Below are 26155 nucleotides of genomic sequence, written 5' to 3'. Positions count from 1 at the left end.
TGTTGTAAGGGTCCCTGTTGTAAGGGTCCCTGTTGGCAGATGTCGTCCAGAGGGGAAGTTCCCCTTCCAGGCTCAGTCATGGCCGCAAGGTACTGTCAGGCTCCACCCAACGGGATCTCTAGTGGTCCACGGCACGGGGTTTCCCAGGGCGCGGAGTCTAAGTCCCAGTCTGCCTTTTCACCAGGGCCCCTGATGGTGGGGATGGACTTGGTGCAAGACTGAAACCAGGTCGCGTTCCTGGGCACCCCGGGCGGTGGCAGAGGGGTCCCGCTGGGGGTATGTGCCCGGGTTGAGCCTGCTGTGAAGGGGATGACAGATCCCGATCCGAGCGGGATGGATGGGATGAAAGATCCCGATCCGAGCGGGATGGATGGGCAACTGTCAGGAGTGGACGAGGTCAGACTGGCCGGGTCGGAATTGTGCGGGCAGCGTTGTACAGGGGGAGTAAGTGGAGAATAGTCGGGGTCACAATCCAGGTTCAACAGGTAGCGGGCAACGAGGTACCGAGGGTCAGGCAGAAGGATGGTCAGGGACGAGCCGGGGTCAGAGCAGGAGAAGGTAGGCATAAGTCAGAACAGGCAGAGTTTGGCAACTAGGAAGCGTACTTACAGGACAGGAACAAGACCTTGCGGCAACCTGGAGATGCACAGGGCAGCTTTAAATAGAGCGCCCTGTTCTCCCATTGGTGCAGCCGCGATCGCTACTGCGCATGCGCGGCCGCCGCCGTGATCGCCGAGGATTCGGCGCTCGCCGGCTGGGACGGATCGGCAGTCTGCGCATGCGCGCACCGCCGAGGACCCGGGATCCCTGACATTGCCCCCCCCTACGGGCAGCCTCCGGATGCCCAACCGACCCCTACGCAACGGCTGGTTCTGAAAAAATTCCCGCACAAGCCTTGGGGCGTGCACATTTTGGGCCGGCTCCCATGAATTTTCCTCCGCCCCATATCCTTTCCATTTAACCAGAAACTGAGTTTGGCCTCCCCTCTTCCTACACTCTAAGATAGCTTCAACTTCAAATTCCTCCTCCCCATCCACGTTTACCGCCTCCGGTGGTTTCGACCTTCGATCCGGGAAGGGATCTGGAGTTGCTGGTTTCAACAGGGACACATGGAAGACCGGATGAACCTTCATAGACTCGGGCAGTGCCAGTTCATATGCCACTTCGTTGATCCTACGTTTGACCCGAAAAGGCCCCAAGAATTTGGGAGCCAATTTCTTTGAAGGGCAGGACATTTTTAAATTCGCGGTGGACAGCCAAACCTGGTCCTCCGGCCGCAAACTCAATTCCCCCCTTCTTTTCCTATCAAATGCCCTCTTATTGTCATTCTGGGCCCTTGCCATTGCTTCCTGCAATACCTTGCTATTGGCCGACAGAAAGGTCAGCATATCCTGCGTGGCTGGGACTGCGACCTCCGGGATTAGATCGGGCAGGAAAACAGGGTGGAACCCATAGTTCGCGAAAAACGGGGACTGTTTAGTCGCAGAGTGGCTTGCATTGTTATATGCGAACTCCGCAAGCGGCAGGAGAGTAAACCAGTCATCTTGGAGGAAGGTGGTATAGCACCTGAGGTACTGCTCTAGGGTCTGGTTTGTACGCTCCGTCTGACCATTGGTCTGTGGGTGATAGGCTGAAGAGAATGATAACTTAATACCCAGGGTTTCGCATAGAGCTCTCCAGAACCTGGACGTAAACTGAACCCCTCTGTCAGATACAATATCCCTGGGAATTCCGTGGAGTCTTACCACTTCCTTAATAAATACCCGTGCTGTCTCAAGGGCCGTAGGTGTGTCCTTTAGAGGTACAAAATGGGCCATTTTGGACAGGCGGTCGACAATCACGAAGATTGCAGTGTGGTCCTGAGAGGGTGGAAGTTCCACGATAAAATCAATGGAAATCATGGTCCATGGCCTGTCGGGTATGGGTAATGGGCGCAAGAGACCCCAAGCTTTGTTCCTGGTGGGTTTGTTTCTCTGACAAACGGGACAAGTCTTTATGTAGGTTTCGCACTCTCTGGCCATATTAGGCCACCAGAAAGTACGCTGCAGCAGTTCCAAGGTCTTACGTACCCCAAAGTGCCCGGCCAGCGGGTGATCGTGGCAGTATCCTAATACCAAGGTACGGGCCTCCTCAGGGACCACAATCAGATCCTCCTTCCAGAAAAGTCCTTCCCTATTTAATAAGGGGACACCGGGTGGACCTTGCATCCCTACGGACGCGGTCTGCAGTTGTGAATGGAGCTCCGATTGGAGGGCTAGGAAATTCCCTGGGGTCAGGATAGTGTCTGGCCTGGGACTCTCCTCGGGATCCCCAAACATGCGGGAGAGCGCGTCTGGTTTTGTGTTCTTAGACCCTGGCCTATAGGTTATGTGGAAAAAGAACCGTGAAAAGAACAGCGCCCACCTGGCTTGACGTGGCCTCAAACATTTAGCTGTCCTCAGATATTCTAAGTTTTTATGATCCGTAAAAATCAATATTGGGTGTACCGCTCCCTCTAACAAGTATCTCCATTCCTCCAGTGCCACCTTGATTGCCAAGAGCTCTCGATCCCCGATATCATAATTCCTTTCCGCAGGAGTTAGTTTCCTGGAGAAGAAGGCCACCGGGTGCATGAGCTCTTTGATGCCCTTCCTCTGGGACAGGATCGCCCCGACCGCATTCTCGGATGTGTCCACCTCCAAGACATATGGCAAGGACGAATCAGGGTGGCTCAAAATAGGAGCTGCCGTAAACAACTCCTTTAAGGCTTCGAAAGCCCTCTGTGCCTCAGGTGTCCATTGGAAGCGAACCCCCTGCCTGGTCAGCTGGGTGATCGGGGACACTAGGCCTGAAAAGTTCTTAATGAACTTTCTGTAGAAGTTAGCGAAGCCGATGAAGCGTTGGACCGCTTTCTTGTCGGTGGGCGCTGGCCAATCTAAAATGGCCGAAACCTTTTGGGGATCCATGGCTATTCCCGTGGGAGAGATGGTTAGACCCAGAAACGAAATACTACTTTGTTCAAAGCAGCATTTGTCTGCCTTGGCATATAAGCTGTGTTGGCGGAGCCGTTCCAACACGCGCCTCACGTGACCTCTATGGTCCTCCAAGGTTGGGGAAAAAACAAGGATATCGTCTAGGTATACGATGACGAAGATATCTAGGTAGTCCCTGAACACATCGTTTATGAAATGCTGGAAGGTGGCAGGGGCGTTGCATAGGCCGAAGGGCATAACCAAATATTCATAGTGCCCGAATCTGGTACGGAATGCTGTCTTCCACTCGTCCCCCTCTCTGATACGGACTAAATTATAGGCACCTCTCAAATCTAGTTTAGTGAAGACAGATGCAGACTTCAGCCTCTGAAAAAGTTCGGGGACCAGTGGTAGCGGGTAACGGTTCTTTACTGTGACCTTATTCAAGTCCCGGTAATCTACGCAGGGCCGGAGGGACTTGTCCTTTTTCTCCACAAAGAAAATGCCCGCCCCGGCGGGCGACGTGGAGGGTCTAATAAACCCCTTATGGAGGTTTTCATCTATATATTCCTTTAGCACCCCTAACTCCCGTTCGGACAAGGGGAATATCCGCCCAAATGGGATTTCCGACCCTGGGAGGAGATCAATTGGGCAGTCATAAGCTCGGTGCGGGGGGAGAGAGTCCGCCCCCCGCTTGCTAAACACATCCAGAAAATTATGGTAGACTGAAGGAATGACTCGCGCCAGCTCCGCATCTGTCTCTAGACACAACACGGTCGGTGGAATCGGGGAGATCTTAGGGAGGCAGTGCTGCTGGCAGTATGTGGAGAGGAACTGGATAGAACCCGCCTTCCAGTCCACCTGGGGATTATGGGCACGTAACCACGGGAGCCCCAAAATAATGGGAAATAATGGGGATGCTATGGCGTCCAACCGTAGGAGTTCCTCGTGATGGGTCGATACGGTAGTACGGATAGGTGGGGTCTCGTGGTCCACTACCCCTGACTTAATGCGTGACCCATCTGCTAGAAAAATATTCAATCCCACCTCCTTGGTTTGTAGAGGAATTTGTTGCTGAACTGCGAAGTCTAAATCTATGAAGCAACTACACGCCCCAGAATCCACAATAGCCGTGGTCACTACTGTTCTCCCTGGTAGCTGATGTGACACAGGTACCGCTAGGTAACTAGTGTTGCCCACACTGTTAGAAGATACCATAGAGAAAATAGCGGAGCACTTACCCCTCTTGGCTGGACAGGTACATACCATATGGCCTGCTCCCCCACAGTAGAGGCAGAGATGGTAGGTAAGACGCCTCTGGCGTTCCTCGGGTGTTAGTGTCGGCCGGATCCTTCCCGATGGACCGGTCTCGGGTGTATCCATAGCATCCTGATTCTGGCTTGCCGGCTGGAACAGGGTTGAAGCCTGAGGAGGTGTTCCCGTTGGGCCTCGTCCTTGGTTGCACCTTTCCTGCCTGCGCTCCCGCAACCGGCGGTCAATTTGAATAGTCAAAGCTATTAAGGCCTCCAAAGTGCTAGGTATGTCTATTCGGGCCAATTCGTCCTTCTGGGATTCAGTTAACCCTACGCGGAACTGGTGGTGCAGAGCCGCCTCGTTCCATTGGCAGTCACTACGCCAACGCCTGAATTCGGCGGCATACTCCTCCACTGTCCGGTGACTCTGCCTGAGCGTATATAGGGCCCTCTCGGCCGTTGCGGTGCGCAGTGGGTCGTCATACAAGAGGGCCATAGCCTCAAAAAATACCGTCACCGACTTCAACAGGGGGTCTCGATTCTCTCGGAGCCGGTGGGCCCAGTCCTGGGGTCCTCCCTGTAGTAGGGAAATAATGAACCCTACCCTCACCGATTCGGAGGAAAAGGTCCGGGGCTGGAGGTCAAAGTATAACTGACAGGAGTTACGAAAGGCCCTGAATCTACCTCGGTCTCCAGAAAAACGTTCCGGTGTGGGGACACGGGGTTCTGGTGCAGGTAACAACCCCGGTGTCTCCCTAGTGGGTTCCCCAGGCCCCCTGGTAGAGGTAGCTAAAGTCTGCATGCGACTCTCCAATTCCGTATAACCCTCCTGTAGGCCCCTAATTCCCAGTGTAAGGGTCCCTGTTGGCAGATGTCGTCCAGAGGGGAAGTTCCCCTTCCAGGCTCAGTCATGGCCGCAAGGTACTGTCAGGCTCCACCCAACGGGATCTCTAGTGGTCCACGGCACGGGGTTTCCCAGGGCGCGGAGTCTAAGTCCCAGTCTGCCTTTTCACCAGGGCCCCTGATGGTGGGGATGGACTTGGTGCAAGACTGAAACCAGGTCGCGTTCCTGGGCACCCCCGGCGGCGGCAGAGGGGTCCCGCTGGGGGTATGTGCCCGGGTTGAGCCTGCTGTGAAGGGGATGACAGATCCCGATCCGAGCGGGATGGATGGGATGACAGATCCCGATCCGAGCGGGATGGATGGGCAACTGTCAGGAGTGGACGAGGTCAGACTGGCCGGGTCGGAATTGTGCGGGCAGCGTTGTACAGGGGGAGTAAGCGGAGAATAGTCGGGGTCACAATCCAGGTTCAACAGGTAGCGGGCAACGAGGTACCGAGGGTCAGGCAGAAGGATGGTCAGGGACGAGCCGGGGTCAGAGCAGGAGAAGGTAGGCATAAGTCAGAACAGGCAGAGTTTGGCAACTAGGAAGCGTACTTACAGGACAGGAACAAGACCTTGCGGCAACCTGGAGATGCACAGGGCAGCTTTAAATAGAGCGCCCTGTTCTCCCATTGGTGCAGCCGCGATCGCTACTGCGCATGCGCGGCCGCCGCCACGATCGCCGAGGATTCGGCGCTCGCCGGCTGGGACGGATCGGCAGTCTGCGCATGCGCGCACCGCCGAGGACCCGGGATCCCTGACAGAGACCTGTCGAACCTAAAAATTAACCCGACAAAGACCGAAATCTTAAACATAAACCTCAAAAACAATTATATAACGTTATTAAATGAGATTAAGGAGAAGCTGAGGAGAGTGGGAAATGGAAACTCATCGTGGTTAGGTCGCATAAACTTGATAAAGATGGTAATTGTCCCCAAAGTATTATACAAATTTCAAATGGTCTCAATCAAACTCCCAGAGGCATATTTTAATATATATTTTTATAAGTTTAAGTAAAAGTATCTGTGTACCTGCACAATACAGAGAATTAGAGGAGAGCACAAGCACGTACACTCTTAATGTTTTAAAAGAATGGGATTTACTACACAGACAAAAGGGGTGGGTTTTTAATTCACAATTAATACCACTTAGGAACACAAAATACTTCATCCCGGGTAAGGATAGCATAGCAGGGAAATGGATTATAAAACAGGAGGCGCAACTGAGGGATATAATGGTAGGAGAGGAAATCGGGACATACAAGGATATGGAGGAAAGAAAGGGTGAAGTCTTTAATAAGATGGATAGACTAAGATATTACCAACTGAAGTATTTTTTTGAAAGCCTTTAAGAGCTAGAAAAGATTGGAATCCATTTGAGAGAATATTTGAGTCACGGGGAAATGGTCGACACGGAACGGCAAAAATACACAAGATATTAATGGAACTTGACACAGACACAAAATTAATGCACATAGAGAGATGGGAAGAAAAATTGAGGAGGAGAAGAGCAAAATGTTTACATTAATTCACGAAAATATTAGTATAAGAGAAGTAGAAATAAATTATAAGTGTTTGAATAGATGGCACATTACCCCCAATCTGGAGCACAAGATGAATACGGAAATTTCACAGATGTGTTGGAGAGGCTGTGGAGAGGTGGGCACGTGGTATCATATGTGGTGGGAGTGTCCAGAAATACAGGTGTTGGCGAAGGATAGTTTATTTGATAGGGAAAATGACTAAAATCAATATAGGATTAGATCCAGAATGATGCCTCCTCCATATCTCAGAACTCCCAGTGAAAGCATATAAGAGTTCGGGGATATGGTATTACTTGACCGCAGCAAAGAGCCTGATACCCAGGTTCTGGAAGAAAAGAGAAGTGCCAACTGAGGAAGAATGGAAGGGTAGAGTAAATCAGATATCCGGGACAGAAAGATTGTACTATACGTACGAGGACAAGTTGGAGACGTATAATAAAAAATGGAAAGGCTGGGAAGAATATAGAGAAATGGTGAAATATATGAAAAGATAATATCCCAGGAAGTCGGTTTAGAATTGGATTCAGGAACAACAGAATTATATGGAGTTAATGAGAGAAGAGAGAATGTGGAGCATGGGAGGGAGAGGGAAGGAGGGGAGGGGATGGGGAGATAGGGGGGGGGAGTATGGGAGGGGGGGATGGTAAGAAAAGAAAGTTATATATAGGAATAAATTATGTAAGGAGAAAATATGTTTTTGATAATTATTTTAATAGAAATGTTGAAATGACCTGTATATGAATTGAAAAATTAATAAATATTTATAAAAAAAGAAATGGTGTAGCCAACGATTGAAACTTATTTTGTTCGGGTGGCATCAGCATCCAAGGCTCTTTTTTTAATTTCACAGGTATTGCAATTACATGCAATTTATTTTTACTGATTTATATTCAACCTAAGCTTTTTTGTGAGTTTCTTAAGTAATGAAGAGCTTAGAAGGGAATTGAAACTAGAGGCAGATATACTTCACTCTACACAAATGCTTTAGTGGCTTTGTGAGCATGCACACTCTGTTATAAAGCATGTAATAAAAATGTTTCATAGTCTTGGTTTATTGACACTTAAAGTGATTCTAAAGGCTTATTTTTTTTTAAATAACAAACATGTCTATACTTACCTGCAGTGGTTTTGCACAGAGCAGCCTGGATCCTCCTATTTTCAGGTCCTCCGTCGGCTCTCCTGGCCCCTCCCTCCTGTCTGGTGCCCCCCACAGCAAGAAGCTTGCTATGGGGGCACCCGCTGCTCCGTGTATCCATTCACACACGGAACCGTGCCTTGGCCCCGCTTCCTCTCTCTTCACATTCGCTGACTGGCTATGATTGACAGCATTGGGAGCCAATGGTTCCCTCTTCTGTTCCAGCCAATGAGGAGAGGGAGTCCCAGAATAGCCAAGACTCCAGTGCACATCACTGGATTGAGAGAGATGCTTACGTAAGTATTAGGGGGACTGGGGGGGATGCTGCACAAATAAGGTTTTTTACCTTCATGCATAGAATGCACGAAGGTAAAAAATCTTGAGCCTTTAGAACCACTTTAACTCAAGAACATGAAATGCACAAAAAAATGCACATTAAAGTGTTACTAAACCTAAACCCACAACAGTAAAATCAATCTGTATATGCAGTAAAGCATGCTTGTTATACTCACTGTGGAACCTAAGGGGTTAATCCTCTGCATTGTGTAAAAAGGATGTTTGATCCTGTCTTCTCTGATCCTCCCTTTTTTCCATATTGTGTGGAGACACCGCACATGCTCAGTTTGGTGTGTATTGCTAGAGAGGTTTTTTTTTTTTTTTCTTGGGAAAGTACATGTGATCAGCACAGTGGCAATCAGCACTACCCAGACAGAGGTCAGGGGTTCTGCATCCTCCTAGAGAAAATTCCTCCTACAAGCTTTAACCAGTGCTCTGGTGAACACTGCTAGAAGTCAAAAGACTGCTATAAGTGCAGATGAGAAAAGGTATTTATCAGTTTATATTTACTAAAATAATTGCATTTCCATGTTCTGTGTACTGTGGGAGACAAGGTTGAGTGAATGCAGGGTCCTGGGTTTAGTAACACTTTAAATACATTTTTTTTTTGGTATTTAATGTGTGTTTTTGCATGCTATGTTAAAGTCGTCCAGACCTCCAGCTGCATCATAAAGTAAAACATTTAGTAGTGACATTTCAGTTCAGGGCTACTGGTTGTTAAGTAGTTGGTGTTCTAACAACCATGACTCATCCCTGCTGTCAGTGGGGGATTTCCCAATAGCAAAGCAAAAACATTCAAAACGCTTGGTAAATGCTTCAAAACAGGCATTGAACTCAATTCATGGAAGGAAATAAATGATTAAATGAATGCGGTAGTTAAGTAGTGGTCCAGGCATGCAGTGTTTAAGGAATGTCACGGGATGGCCCCACCTCTTAGTTTATTTACTGGCAGGAGGCCGTGGAGCTATCATTCAGTGAAAGCCTTCGTTGGGTGCAGACCTTTTTTTTTTCCGGGTTGGCAGATGTCGATCATATACCATGGGACAATTTTTTTTATAATAAAGGACTTATCAAAAACTGCCTCCTGTGTTTATTTACACTCCACTTTTTTTGGTGAATGAGTAGGGGTACTATCGTACCCCATACTTATTCACATGTGGGGACATCGTGATCGAGGTTAGATCTACTTCAGGGTACATTTTTTTAAAATTAGTTTTTAATAAAGGACCTGTCAAAGACTGTCTACTGTCATTTTTTACGCTACACTTTTTTGTGAATGGGTAGCGGTACCATGTACCCTATACTAACTCCTGTGAGGGGGTTAAAGGGGACTTCCAGATTCTTATGAACCCCCGCGCCTGCAGACCCCCACCAACATCGGCCACGGTTGTGAAGAAGAGGCCCTTGTCCCCATCAACATGGGGACAAGGTGCTTTGGTGGGGGGCCTGGCCCCAAAGCACCCCCCTTGTTGAGGGCATGTGGCCTGGTATGGTTCAGGAGAGAGGGGAGCTCACTCGTCTCATTCGTCTCCCTCCTTTCTTGGCCTGCCAGACTGCATGCTCAGATAAGAGTCTGGTAAGGATTATGGGGGACCCCAATGTCATTTTATTTTTAATTGTGGTGTGGATTTGACCTCAAAATCCATACCAGACCTGAGGGTCTGGTATGGATTTTAGGGGGGGACCCCATGCCTTTTTAAAATTGTTGGTATGGGTTTCCTCTTAAAATGAATACCAGACCCAAAGGGCAAAGAAGCGACCCCACTAACAGCTGATGACTTATCGGTTGTTAAGGACACAGCCTCCGCCCATCCCTTAGCAACAATGATAGTTACTGGTTGTTAAGGACGCTGGTGGCTGCCCGCTCCTTAACAATGCGGTATTTACTACTGTTAATAAATACACCGGCTACTGTTGGCATTAAATTACCGCATGCTTATACTACTAAAATACTGCATGGCTTCATAAAATAACTCATGCAGTATTTTAGAAGCGCTTTTTTGTGAATGCTAAAATATTTTTTGAAAAATGTTATGAGATATTTTACTGCAATAAAAAGTAAATGGAGCTCCTTGTTTTTGGAAATCATAAACAGCCCCAAGTCAAGTAAATATTTTATCTAAAAAATTGATAATGGCACTAATTCATCAAACTGCAATGACACTGCAAAATAGAGCCCAAGAAAATTATAAATTATATATGATAATAATTACGAAGAGGTTACTTCGTATGACTTAAACACATTTTAGGCTCTGTAAATGTTATGACAGCTTCATGAATAAGGTCCCCTGTCTTAGTTTGCTGATATTTATTGTGCCTCAGAATTGCCAGAACCTTTCTCATATTGCCTGTGGTTTCTTTTGGAAGTATTTATTGCTTGATGCTCAATTTAATTTTTATTTAATATGAATATACTGTATTTACTACAATGAATATGCAGCGCTAAGATATGATATAGGACAATAATATAAAATAATAGGAAATAATCACTAAAGGGAAGTGAGTGCTATTGCAGCGCATAAGTAGTGGTGGCGTGATAAATCATCTTTATATGACGTGTCAAAACACAGGGAAAATGTATAAAGGCAATATAAAATTGTGACAATAGTGCATCATACCCTGAAAATGCAAAACAAATCCAGAAAAAATAGTGATCTGTACTCCGTGCTGGTGAATTCTATGATGAGGGCCAGTAAAATTATGTACTTACCAGAAGCGCATAAAGTATGCTCATGTATATAAATATATCCGTCAATGGTCGTCTGGGTCTGGGCAGGGGCTGCAGGGTCATCAAGCACACCATTTTATTATAATAAAATCAAAACCAGGAAGGGAGAGCAAGCAGTTGCTTGCTTCAGCCAAAGTCATAAGTCTATCGGCACAAGCTGTTGAAATTTTTCACCAATAGCATTATCTAATGCTGTATATAAATAATGCCAAGTTGTCAAATATCCTTTGGAACATTACAATCAAGGGTAAATAAATATTCTGGCCAACTGTGACCCAAAGTTCTGATGCATAACCCTGACACCAGCTACTGACCCCTTATGTAAGTTGGCAGATTTAAAGAGCCCCCTTACAATGATTGTAAATGGTAAATTGTGCCCATACATTGATGAAATGCAGAATAATATGCAGTAATCTGACCATTGCATCAACCCATCAAAACTGCAGATTATTTCACCAGCTGATGGTGACTTTGAAGCACTTGTATGAATTACTTTTATGCAGTTGACAATTTTCCAGAAAAAGCACTATCCATCATCATATTGCATGCATATAATGTATTATGTCCTCAGCAACATGCTGAAATACAGTGCTGTTCGTATGGCAATATACAGTCATAGTTAACTTGCAGATAAGTCCAACAGGTGGCCAAGACTGGTGCCAAAATGATAAAGTCCCTATTTGCTGGCAGATCACTACACAATTTCATTCCACTCTTCTAACAAGGTGCAGGTTTTAGTTCAGTTCAATTACTTTCTTTTGAATACACTATATAATATACAAAGATTTTGAATACTATAACATTACTGGTAATAAAACATTTTATAAGAGGCATGAATCTGTGAATGTTTTATGGTTTATAATATTTCTTCCTTATTTAGTTACATCGGCTGTTCCCAGGTTAGTGTTTTTTATCCATTGTGGCTATTAGTGCATTCATGTCTGTTACACATCAGGGAAGGAATAGGTTTTTGCTTAGCTCAAGAAAGGATTGTTCTATACCGAAAAAAATAAGATGCTGTACAGATCAAAAAAGAGTAATGCATATTATGCAAAGTTTATTTTTTCCTTTACAGTACATATATCTAAGCAACGTCTAGCAGATTAAGACTAATTCTAAATCTGATATCAAAAATGTAATATGTTGTTTCTAAAATACACAAATCATCTACATCTACATCTTGAATATACTAGACAAATTGCCACAAAGAAATTATAATGTGAAATTCTGATTAGCCTCAATTTGCTTTTCAGAAAAAAACATATTCAATGTATTCTACAGTTGTCTATAAAATGATTACTGAATATGTAAATGTTCATTACATGAATTAGAAAATTCACAAATTAACTGCATTTTTGCTTCATTAGATGTGCACAGATCCTTACTGAATGTTGTTTAATAATAGCTAATAGCTATTAATTCACTCATCACAAAGTCAGCATTTTTAACTAAATTCAACAGATACTATCCAAACTTCAGCATCATCATATTGCTGTTAGTCATCATGGTACTGCAGTCAGCTCTGGGGCAAATTCCCTTGCAAAGTTAACAGCCTATTTGGCTTTAGTAAATCAACCCCAATGTAACAACTAAAAAAAGATTCAAAATGCAAACACTATGAAATTGCAAGGTACAATTAGTGCATGTATACACACTTAAACATAAGTGTTAGCTTTTGTGTTTTTATATCTTTATTATATATTGTCCATATTCCATTTATTCAATTTACTTCCTCTGCACTAGTGGGAGGTGATGATGGTAGAGTGGCCATGTGATGGAAGCAACATTATCATTCCCTCATAAGAAGTTCCCTGCAAGAACTACTTTCAATATGATGGAAATCAGCATAACTTCAACATATTCATTAGGCTAAGGAAGGACTACACTTGCAAAGTGAAAATCCACATTGCTAAGTAAACAGCCTTCAGTAAACCAACCCCATATTGTTTATGTATTTGCACCGCTGTTAGCACAGTTGTATGAGATATACCAGTCTGAGCAGTACTTTCCTTAATCAGGTCTTTTTTTTTTAAAGAAATATTTATTGGAGTTTTTCCAATACAAGATATATCTGCATAGAAATATTGACAGCATATACAGACTGTATTAAATCAAGAAAGCATAAACAATCAGTGAGGATCAAGGCACTAAATAACCTAAGAAAAGTTCACATGTATCCATATTAATAGCTAAAATGCAACGTCGGGGGGGTATAGGGGGGAGAGAGGAGTGGGGTGGAGGAAGGAGGGAGAAGGGGAGAGGGCGGTAGGAATGGGGAGGCATTAGGGGGAAAGCAAGGAGAAGAGGAGAAAGGAAAGGGAAGAGAAAGAGAAAGAGAAGAAGAAAGGTGGGTAAAAGAAATAAGACACCCAAACCTGAGAAAGCTAGTACATGGGATTGTCTAGAAAGATCATCAGCACCAAATCCCCAAAAGGGAAACCAAGACATATACAGAACAAAATCACAAAAGACCATGGTGTTGCATACCGTGCGAGTGGATAGCTGACACATACGCAAGGGAGAGGGCCATGGAACATCTTAATACCAAACCAAAGGTACAACAGCCATATAAAAGCTAAAGCTTAAGACTTAAGACATTAGGGTAGTAACTTGGTATGTTAGTATCATGTCAAGAGTTCAGATTGGTGGGAGATAGGAAGTGTACTGATAATATAGGTTAGCCATTTCTGGCTAAAGAGATCCATGGAGTGGGTACTAGGTCTAATTTCTCTCTGTGAAGAAGACTGTTTGATCCTGTTTAACATCCAATATAGTTGGTGGGTTAGATGAAATCCATTTCTTTAGAATGGCTCTCCTAACTGACATGCGGCAGCTTGTCAACCAAGGCTTGTTATTTTGGGTAAGTAAAGAATGCAGACTGAGCAGCTGAGCAGTGGAATGTTCCAAATTCCCCAAAATGAGTTGGAGAGGATTCTTAGATGGCTGGAGGCTGTTAATCAATGCTATAAAGCTTTCAACTTGGTCCCAGAACATAGAGATGGTAGGACAAGTCCATAGCCTGTGAAGAAGAGAAGGGTTTTGAAGGGTACAATGTGGACAGCCTTGGGTGCCATGGACGTCTTAGAGAAACTATAGGGCAAATAGGCATGGTGCACAATTTTAAGTTGTTGTTCATGCCAGAACTCGTTCGATATAAAAGTGACCCTGGATAAAGCCTGCTTGGGAAGGGTGTATGAGAGAAGGCATAATGGTGGCCAGTCTATTATCTTAAATAGTATTTTGGTGTCTAAATTTAACAAGGAAATCGGTATAGCAATCTGGGCCTGATGCCTTGCTTTTGGCCAAGGAAGCTATTGCAGTATGAATATCTTGTGGTGAGATCGGGGCATTAAGAGAGGCCAGGGCAATCGGGTCTATCTGGGGAAGGGAGTGGTGGTCTAAAAATGTTTGTGCTTGTGTCAGATCTATCGGATCAGGTCCATACAGCTGGACATAAAACTGTTCTAATGTCCAAATTATCCCTTCTGAAGTGTCTTGCACAGAGCAAAGGGAGTCTTTTAAAGCTGTGAACTGGGTGAGCAAAAATGGTTGTTTGCAGAGGCGCGGAAGTAATTTACCTGGTTTGTTATCGAATTTGTGGTATTGGAGATCCAGGTAGGAGTGATATATGGTTTCTTGAGCTTTTGCTCAGAGGTCGAAATGATTTTTGGCTTCTAGCCAGTTTTTTCTGTTTTCGTGCGAGTTCCTGGGCAACTCTCAGTCGATCGCTTGCCTCCCAAAAATTGCGAAATAATCTTTTTTTATATGTGGCTGCGAATGTGATAATTTTCCCCCGTATCACAGCTTTGCAGGTTTCCCAGAATAGGTTCGTATTAGATTTATGGGCATCGTTGGTGAGAGCGAAGTCTGACCAGGTGTCAGAGATCACTTGGAGGAGTTCCTGATTGTTAGCGAGATATGAAGGGAAGAGACAAATTTTAGGGGGCTGATTTGAGGCGAAATGTTCAATGCGGATGGAGATCGGGGAATGATCCGAAATGGCTATGTCATGGATATTAGAATTGGTAATGGCTTGTAGGAGTTGCAGAAGAAATAATCTATTATTGTGAGAGTATGACGGACAGGGGAGTAAAATGTGTATTCCTTTCCATCCAGGTGGGACAACCACCAGATGTCAGTTGCAATGCCTCTACAAACTGGGTGAGCAAGGTAGTGGAGGGAAAGAATTGTGGGGGGGTTGCCAATAATGTGCTATGGTCTTTTGATCTGTCTTCCCACCCATTCATGAGATGAGGGAGCTGAATTCTCCCCCCATGACAAGAGGAAGATGTAGATACCGTGAAATCTGTAAAGGTGTATTTTGAAAAAAGAGTTTGTTATGTGAGTTAGGAGCATAAATGTTAGAAAGGACCAAGTCTCTGGAACCTATTCAGATATGCATACTAATCATACAACCTTCTTTGTCTACCTCAATAGTTATGACCTCGGGAGAAAGCCGCTTATGTGTAAGTATCAAAAACCCCTGCTTTGCCTTTGACTGATGGGGAGCCTGCCCTACTCAGATTTTTTTTTCATGCGTGAAAAGTCAGGTTGGGTCAGATGGGTTTCTTGTAGTAAGGTTATATCTGTCTTTAGCCACCGTCGCAATATTACCATTCGTTTTTGGGGGGATGTCAAGCCCTTGACATTCCATGAAACTATACAAATCATCACAGCAGAATATTAGCAGTTATTACATATACATGGCATGGTAATAAATTCGTTGTCCCTGCCCTCTTCCACCTCCAGTACATTGTTTTCAAAGAAAGTATCGGTCTGATGCATAAGGAATTAGGTTCCTGGGTATAGCAAGAAGTGATGGAATAGTGCTGAGGAGGGCAAAGAAGAGCAATTGGAGCCCAACAGGGTCCTAAAAGAAAATAAACATAGGGGAGAAACCATTGTGAGAGATTGAATTTCACTATATTCCACACGTTGCACCTTTCCATAAACAGCATTACCGGCAAAGCTGGCTGGTTAAATACCACACTGGGGCTCAAGGCAAATGGTGTAAGAGGCCTTCACTCCCATTCAATTCCAAGAAGACAGGATGGTGGGAAGGTCGTCTCGTATGATAGTTCAAGAGCCAGAGCTGCGTAGAGCTGGGAAATAACATGAGAAAATATAACAATACTTGTGTAATTCGAACGTGTCTTGTATCTTAGACTACATCAATGTGGATATTTGCGCTAGAGGCTAAGATGGATGATTGTCCTGGTGGGAGAGCAGTTAATGTTACGGATTCCTGTGCTTTCCTGAATTTTGTGTTGTGCATTGCCTTTTTGGTGGATCTTTGCGTGGACTGCGTTGGTCCCTAGGGCTTGGGACATGGTTGAGGTGTGGTGTATTCAACGTGTCAGAGAGGGCATTGATGTATAGTTGCGTATATTACAGTGCTTCTTCTGGGTGTGTGAAAGCTTTAAGCTCACCTGACGGAGTTGCCAGCCGTAGAGTAGATGGATAGGAGAGCATGAATTTGATGCCTTTTTGATGCAAAGTTGAACAAATGGGTCAAAAAGCTTTCCAGTTGTGTGACACTTACTGCGAGTAGTCTGCAAATAGTAACAACCTATGGCCATGGACTCAGGGAGACCGATGATCCGCAGGTTGTTTCTGCGTGATCGATTTTCTAAATCGTCTAATTTCTCTAAGATGTATTGCTGTGTGTGTGCGACTTGAAGAGCACCTACTTGTGAGGAGTGGGCCTCATTGTCCAAATCAGAGATACGCTGCTCAGCATCTGATAATCATTTATCATGTTCACCCAGCTCTCTTCTGAGATGTTCTATGCCAGAGGATACCGCACCAGTCCACAGTTGCTGTAATTGTGGGCGAGAGGAGAGTAACTACAGCCTGGGCTGGGGAACACATCTGATCATGCTGATCTGCTGGGGGCTGAAGCTCTGAAGACTCTGACACTGGCTGGAGTGGAGGGGCTGCCATGCCTGTCTCCATGCTGTTGACCATCTTGGCTTCAGAAGAGAGAGATCCGCAGGTGTCAGGTCTTATGGCAATGGAGGGTGTGCAGGTATGAGGTACTGCTCCATGCAGAGCGGTTAGGGGGTCAAGGGAGGGAGCCCACGGGTGTGAAAATAGGTGCCCCAGGGACAGGGGGGCTGAATTTATAAGCCGCGGGAGCCGGAGCCACTGTGTCTGCCTCCTTCACATGTGGCACCGGAACCAGAAGGAGAATCAGGTCTTAACTATCTTTGAAGTATGATTTAGCAATTTAATATTGATTGATCAGTTCTCTAAAAATCAATCTGGAAATTTGATATTTTAAAAACTATTTTAAAATCATTTATAATTGTAGCTCTTCCCCCGAAAGAGCCGCTGGTAATTTGGGCCTATTTGCCCCGCTCCCTGCACACACAGCCAGCCACACAGCATTTTTGGCATTTCTCCTCTGGCTCAAGAATTAGTCTAGGAATTTCTTTTTATGTCTTTATTAGGGAACAATGAATGTGGATGGGAATAGGGAGCATGAGATACCCCGAACAGTAGAACTGTAGAACTTGAGGACTGCTAGGCTTCTGGCTGCTCTGTACAAAATGCTGACTGTACTGCACAACTGTAAGCTGCACTGTATTGTCTCTTGGCTGAACATGTACAACTCTTGGCTGTATTCAACAGCTCCTGGCTACACTAGGCACACTTAAGAGATATGGCATGCTCCTGGCCATCTTGCACAGTTCCTGGCTGCACTGGGCACACTTAGGCAGTATAGCATACTCCTAGCTGTCTTGCAGAACTCTTGGCTTTACTGAGTTGTAAGGTAAAACACTCAACAGTCACTTCTCCACTGTGTAGCAGGATCAAGTACTCACTCAGTCCCAGAATAATGGAGCTTCCTCACTGCTTCTCTCCTGGCTCTATCCAAGCTCTATCTCTGATCCAAGCTCTCTTCGGTAGGCCTCCCCACCTAAGCCTAGCTGGATAACTAATGTCTTCAAAGGACTCCACAGCTCCCTCTCTGTCTCTCATCCTCTGGCCCAAGGCTGAGCCCCCAGTACAGGGGTCTCCTCCAGACGGCTGAACCCTGAAACTCTGCACCCTGGTTGCCAGGCCTCAGAATATTTATGGGCTTTCCCTCTATCTTCTGTACATGCCTTCCCCCCAGGGATTGGTTAGAAACCCATAAATAGTAAGGCTGTTTGTTCTGCTCTCCATCCCAATATACTTCTAGTAATTGCCAGAAGGTTAGGGGAGTGGCAGAACAGCAGCATGTGAGACACTGAACAGCACACAGCAATTAAACCCTGCTCCACTGATTATAGTGAAGCTAAATTACATTTGGCCTAGTAGCCTAGTAGCCCACTGTGACTAGGAGGGTGGTACACAAGAGAAACCCAAAAATACCAGCACAAAATGTGGTAGAGAGATGGCGAAAGCACAAATACACAGAACGAATGAAGCAGAAGCAGGTCCTTAGACACAGCTTTATATAAAGCAAGGAGAACAGTGAGCAGCTTAGTAGTAATGTTAAAAAATCCAAATCTTGTAAGACTCATGATTATAGGGAACCGTGCGTTAAATCTCACACTCTAGATATACAGCTGTGACTCTCAAGACACAGATGTGCACAGTCACAAAAAGTGCTTGTAGGCAGGTTGCCTACAGGTGTGTGTTTATTGTTAGCTAAGCTATCTAGTATGCCCAGGTTAGGTAAGGGTTAATGCTAGCTCTGCTGTTTCCCAGGCTTTTGCTGGGATCTGCCCTCTCCCTGTGCTCACTTTAAAAGGTGGAGGGCTCTGAAAACACAGCTCTGTCCACATGGGAATAGAAGCAAGAGGCTTACAGAGGAAGGTGTAACCCTTTACAGCCATCAGTCGGTCTGTTGGACCTGGGTTGGAAATGCTGTAACACTGTCCTGTGGAAGGAGGCTGCTGGGCTATGGGAGAGTAAGGAGTTAAGAGAGAGATCACATGAGTTCCATGATAGGTGCTCGGTGGGACCCCATTCTGTCACTGGGAGTGAGGTGGAGAGGGCACGGGCTCAGTGGTGTCCCTCCTAAATGCAACAATTCATAGTCAAGGGGTCCAATGACACTGGGACTCAGTATATGCACTTGTTGCACATGGTAACATCTCTAAGTTGGGAATCTGCCTTAAGGCTGACACCTCATCCCGGGGCATTGATAAATGTGCACACAGAAAGGTACTCTATGTGCAGGGAGAGTGACCCAGCTTACACTGCTGGTGTAGCCGAAGAACCCCATGGGCATACAACCTGGATTGGTCAGCAAGGAAGTGCCTGCTCTGCACCTCCCACATGTTCATCTATTTTTGAGAAGAAATGCAAGACAAAGGTGAATATTTTTAACTTTTCTAGATATTTAAATTCTTCAGGTTCACGCTAAGCCTCTGCATGTTTTACATGTATTGCTGAGAGTTTGAAAAAGTCCTGCTTGCTGCTTCTTTTTTACTGCAGTTTCTAGCATGTTGTAATGCATCCCTAAACAGATCATTGCACACACAAAGAGTCACAACTAAAATGTGCCAGTATGAATGGGGCTTAACTTCTATGTTCTGCTCTTCTATGTAGAGATTCAGAACTTACAGGGGGTAAGCAGACAAAATATAAGACAACCATGAACATTGGTATCACATATGAAAAAATGAGGCAGAAATACACAAGCCAAAGTACACCAGGATCAGCATGAATATGAAAGAGGACAGGCAGAAATTCTAGAACTGAAATATGTTATACAAAGTGCCTCAGACAGACAGGGCAGAACAAGTAAAATAAACCAAGAACTAGGTAAACTCAGGAGGTTCAATAACAAATATAATGCAGTGGACAAAGATGGAACAGAAATGCAGAGCTTGAGATGAATCAAGATTCTAGCAGAAGGAATCTAAACAATGGGCTTTGGACCAAGATCTAGGTAAATACGGTGATTTAAAGGTGAGGGTAGGCCATACCTGCTTTGGGGGTGAAGACAAACTGGTAAGGCAACATGCAGGGTTTGGAAATGTTTACCCTTTAAGACCTGCATGTGTAATAAACAAGATAAAATATTTCGCGTATTTAAATTACAGAATATGTGAGGTGCATCCTTTAGATCTTTGCAAGTAGAGTATATCAGTAGTTAGAATTTTATGATTTTTATTTTCGCACCCCCTGAATCACCATTATCCGATATAGTAACTAATATCAGCTTCCTATATCAAACTCAATTTCCTAACACTTATGCATAAAGATTTTTCATATACTAGACAACTGTGTATCTGTAAAACTGCTGAGCAGCATACAAATTGAATTTGAGTTTTTTTGTGCACTTGGGACATTTTCACTTATGCATTTCCCAACATGAGAATTTTTGGTAATGAGGAATTTTCTTTCAGTGGAAGACATGATATGATATGATCTTTCATTCAAAATTTCAGAATAATAGGACAAGTTATTTTATTTTATTAGGATAACATATATTATATTTGCCTCCAGACTGTGTCTATAATTTAAACAATGTACAGAATAAAATATAAATAATTTTAATATTGCCCTACAGCTTCAGTCATTTAAGCTTACTATTTATATTATAGAAATGTTTAGGGGCATCATGTCTCATGTGCCCTTTCATGGGCTGTTGTTCAAGCCTTATATGCCAGACGTTGCCTATACCTCTCCTTGTTCGTGTCAATATGTTTTTTACATATTATTTGTCTCTTAACCTTTATTAATAAAAAGTTTGAACAAGAAATGTTTAGGGGCATCAACAAATATCTCTTAAAAGCTTAAATCTGTATTAACACCAGAATTTATATATTATTATTATTATTTATAACTTGTATTAAACAGTTAGATTTGTTCATCTTTAATGCTTTTTGGTAAAACCATCCCTAAGCTTTATAATGTCTGTACTATGACTTGCTATTTTATAAAAGAATGCTTACTTTTCAGCTGCTCATTTAATTGCCCTCCCCTCTCCATCTTGCAGTTGGCAGGACATACCCAGCACTGCATACATGCACATTTTCTGCTGGTTAAAAAAATGTGCATTTGTTATTATTTGTAACAGAAGCCTGAAAAGTATTGTACCCATGATCAGGGGTGCAATTCCAGGCTCCCGCACAGCCTCCCTCTAACTTTCCTATATATGAGATGTCAGCTTGGAAGCTGGAGGGAGTGTGAATGGACTACAAGTGTGCTAATCAGTATACTCAGGGCACATTCAAACGGTGACAAAAGGGACTTCTAGTTTTCTCATTCACAGATTCCTGTGAATGAATGATGTGGCTGTGTGGGTGGAGCCCCACACAGCAACGCCATTTTTAAAATGTGACAGCGGGTGCATTGCTGCCATGGGGGGGGGTTGTCGGTGGTGTGGGGGCAGGTCTGGAATATGTAACATGTTACACCCTAGTTATGGGTGTAACTTGTTACACGCACCAGAAGGTGAGCCTATCCTTTAACAATATAATCACCTGTGAAATGGCATAAAACTACAGTACCAAAAATTGTCCATAAGCTTTAAAAGTCTTTACAGGTCATACATTTTGCATTAATTGTGAATGATAAAGTTATTGTTCCCACTCCAACATTCTTAGTGATCCCTAACGTGGGTTGCTCATACGCTGTTTACAAACACGAGTGAACCTTATGCACAAAGTCGCATTTGCACATGTGCAGGGGGTGAAGGAGTTGCTTATAATTTTTTTCATTATTTTTAATATCATTTTTTAAAAAAAACTTTACATTTTTTTTTCAATTAACATTATTGGTATCAAAAAGGCAATAGCGAGCCCCGCAGGAATAGTATGAACAGGTGACAGTTTCTCCTTATGAAGACATCAGGGGTTTATTAGACCCCTACTGTCTGCACCTCACTGCAGCAAATCAATAGATTGTACTTTATTAGCTGATTACCTAGCCACACTAGCCAGGGAATGAGAGTTCTGAATCTGGAAGTGATGAAATGCTCCTCATTTGTAGCAGAGGAGACTGGGGAATTGATGTGGGGGGGGGATTTTACAGTATAGTGAAAGTATCAACAGTTCTACAGCCATCTGGATGTTGTAAGCTTGTCTTAACCACTTGCAGTCCAGACCATTTACAAATGTCACATAGATGGAAAGTGGTAAAAATTCTGCTTTCAGGCTTTCCACAAATTAAGTAGTGTTGAAGTTTGCTGAAGCCTGCTAGCAGCTTGTTTACAATTACACAGTTTACAAATTATTGTGTGAAGATTCTCTCCTTTAGAGAATTAGAACAATGGTCTTTCTGTTGATGATCATTCCAACCTCTTGTTGATTGCTGTACACTCCTTACTTCCCTCCTCTGTTTGTTTTCCTTAAAACAGAAATACAATACAACTATCTGCTGGGTTACTAGTATTTTCACATACAGAAAACATTTTAGATACTGTATATTAGCTCTACTGACTTATGGGTGATTACGAATGTGCAGTAAAAGATAACTCCTTTGTTCGTTTTTTTCATCTTTGTAGAACATAAAGCATTTAACTATGTATTAAAACATATATAAGCACAAAATCAAGGACATAATATTAATTAATTAAGAATTACCAATCTTACCAATCCTTAACCACTTGCCCTCCCGAGGATTTACCCTCCTTCCTGACCAGGTCATTTTTTGCGATACGGCACTGTGTTATTTTAACTGACATTTGCACGGTCGTGCAATGCTGCACCCAAATGAAATGTATGTCCTTTTTTCCCACAAATAGAGCTTTCTTTCAGTGCTATTTGATCGCCTCTGTGTTGTTTATTTTTTAAGCTACAAATAAAAAAAGACTGACAATTTTGAAAAAAAAAACAATATTTTTTAATTTTTTCTATAAAATATATCCAGTAAAAAAAAAATTAAAAACATCAAATACAGTATATGCTGAAATTGTTATTTATTTATTTATTTTTACTAGTAATGGTGGCGATCAGTGACTTTTAGCAGGACTGCGGGACTGCAGCAGGCATTCTGACACTGGGTGGGAACAGCCTAACTGCCACTGACATCCCCAGTGACACTAGTGATCGGTGAAAATAAAAAGCACTGGCACTATACTAATGACACTGGTCAGGAAAGGGTTAAGATCTGGGGTGATCAAGAGGTTAACTGTGTGCTGTGTGTGTTTTACTATGTAAACATACTGCTTTGTATTGCTCTTCTGTGCAGAGCAATACAAAGCAGCATGTCGTGCTGACAGGGGAGAGACTTGTATTGTTTACAAACAGACCTCTCCCCTGTCAGCTGCGCTGACAATCACCAAGTCCCGTCCGAGAATCAATGGCCAGGACCTGGTGATTGACATGCAGAGGAGCCAATAGCTGCGTGGGTAGGGAGTGCTCACACAAGCACACCCCCTACCCAGAACTGCAAATCACATATATATACTGTACGTGATTTTGCTCATCCCTGCCACCCTGTAGCAGTATTTCTGCTATAAGGCAGTCAGTAAGTGGTTTTTAATATGTTTTCCCTTTTTATGCTTTTTCCCTTTTTTTCACCTGGTGATCCAGCCAGCATGAAGGGGGGGGGGGTGGAGGTAAGTGTTGTTTCTACGTGTTACAAAACCCGTAAAATAAAAATTATTTGAGCTAAAAAAGAAAATGTTTGCATGTGTGTTTGTTATTTAAGGGTTTTGTCTCTCACTGAACAATTTCAGAAAAGAACTAAAGTCCTCTGAATGTAACTGAGCATATGCCTCTCTGTTTTTTAGAGAGCCCTGCAGCAGCTTGTTTCACAGATGTTCTTTTTAGACATTTTACTAATTCTATAAGACTTGCAGCTTCCTTGTTTACTAGATTTGAGAATGATGCCTAAGTATGTATGCATCTTCAAGGGAATGAGCCAGTAAGCCCTTTGCAAAAGACATATACTACTTCTAACCCATGTCACAATGGAGCACATTAAAATCAACAGTCTAAGCAAAGTTATGAAAAAACAGTCATCTGGGATAAATGAAACAATTCATATTTTCAACAGATGGTTTTGCATGATTATTATTCTATGGCAACAGTTTTCTTATCTATCAATGCTATGTGTGAATTGCTAATGGAGTGAAGGGCTTTAAGACTTCCTTGTAAACACTGGGTGCTAAAACACTCATTCTCATAGCTTCCTAAAGTTAAGTGGTGGGACTTTACATGCATTTACCCTACGTCTAAGACTTTTTAATATAGCATTTGTCAGCCAAGAGTGTCCTACTCCATCCCATATTTTCCACAAGGTCAGTGCAAATTGCTTCCCCAGAACCTATAAATTAATCAAATACCACCCTGTTCTTGGATTTATCATTTCACACAGAGAATGTAATGTATATAAAAGACAGTTAAATTACATGAGTAGCTCAAGCAAGACATTGGATTTTGCCCTACGCACTACAAGTTTAATTGCACTCAATTCTGCTCTGAAACCACACAAAAAATATATATATAATTCTCCTTTAAAGCTGCTGTTAGCAACATTCAATTAAATTACCAAGTGCAATGCAAAGCATCAGTGTAAAGCACACCACCACTGGACTCTCTGGAGTGACGAATCATACTTCTCTGTCTTGAAATCCTATTGACATGTCTGGGTTTGGCAGTTTCCAGGTACTTGCCTGACTGCATTGTGCCACGTGTAAGGTTTGGTGGAGGGGATATTATGTTTTGGGGTTGTTTTTCATGGGTTTGGCTTGGTCCCTTAGTTCCAGTGAAAGGGAACTCTTAAGGTGTCCGCATACCAAGACATTTTGGACAATTTCTTGCTCCCAAATTTGCGGGAACAGTTTGGGATGGCCCCTTCCTGTTCCAACATGACTGCACACCAGTACACAAAGCAAGGTCCATAAAGACATGGATGAGCGATTTTGGGTTGGAGTTCTGACCTCAATCTGATAGGACACCTTTGGGGTGAATTAGAGTGGAGACTGCAAGCCAGTTCTTCTTGCCCGACCAAGTTCACGTGCGTGTAAAGGCAGGCGTCCCAATTCTTTGTGCAATATAGTGTGTGTGTGTGTATATAAAAAAAGTTTTTTTCAAAAAGTTTCTGCATTTTTTAAAACATATATATATATATATCTATATCTATATATATATAGATATATATATATATATTACAGAACCTTTTTGAAGACTCCTTGTAAATCACTCTTACATGAAACATATTAAATGTGCAAACACTAAAAGTGCCAATCTGTTCAAAATGAATACATATACCTACAAAGACTTAGCATAGAAAAATTCATACCACAATAAAAATGACAAATAATGTGCACAATTATCAAATATCCTTAAATCATGCAACATGTAAAAATCAAGACCACCACAATACTAAGTGCAATAAAGCCACTCCACAGTGGCATGAAAAAAGGTTGCTCCTTTGTGTTGTTCAAATAATTTCTTCATGAACCACCCCAAACAGTGATCTACTCACCTTAAAAGTTTGACCACCTAAATGAATATGTTTGTCAAACAGCACTTGTTCCATAAAAAAAAATAGCCAGGTAAATCCACATAGGCAAATGCAGTCAGGGGCTCCACCAACACTCTTCACTATACCATCATATAGGAAGAAAGGATGCAGACAATCATCTCACAACATATAATCTATGAAAAGAAAATAAAACTCACTCACGTGGTTGTGCTGATACCCAAAGCTGGGTATCAGCACCCCACCATGTGAGAGAGTTTTTTCTATTATTTTATGTTTTTAATAAATGTTGCAAGATGATTGCCTGAATCCTTTTTTCCCATATGGTGGCTATGGTGGTAAAATGGGGTATGTTGTGTGAAACCCAAGACTGTGCTTGTCTATGTGGAATTAAGCTGGCCATTCATGGATCGAAATTTGTCCTTTTCAGCAGGAAGCTGCTGAGAATCGATCCATGTATGGGCAGGCTGATTGTACCCAAGTTGATCCATCCTGTCAAATTTTTTACATATGATTATGGATATAGCCTCTAACAGTAATCATTTTGTTCTGCTATATGAAATTTTCACACCAAAAGTGCACCAGCCAGCTTATAACAATAAAGCAGTTTATGAAACATTTAGACCCTACAACTCAAGAGGCTTAATAGTGCTTTAGGATGACAGATCCCACCTGAATGGATGGATGGCTTCAGCTCTCCTCTTTCATAGTTGGATATGCCTCAAGCCTGCCACACTTGCAAACCACATGCCCTACACAGCCACTGGATCGTCTCACATGAACTTGCCTCAGTGATATTAACACATAGCCAGAAAGAAGCAAGGAGATCTCATAGTGAAGCACAGATAAATAGGATTTATTAATAAGCTTGATGGGTACTCACAAGCAATGCAATTTAAGAGCATAGCAAACACCTGCTGCTCTCCAGACACCCATGATGATGCCACCGCT

Source organism: Staurois parvus, unplaced genomic scaffold (genome assembly GCF_062004578.1).
Source record: "Staurois parvus isolate SC_StPar_1 unplaced genomic scaffold, SC_StPar_1.0 ptg000056l, whole genome shotgun sequence".
In the NCBI taxonomy this organism is placed as follows: Eukaryota; Metazoa; Chordata; class Amphibia; order Anura; family Ranidae; genus Staurois; species Staurois parvus.
The sequence above is the reverse complement of the archived record's forward strand: the minus strand, read 5'-3'. Positions refer to the sequence as shown.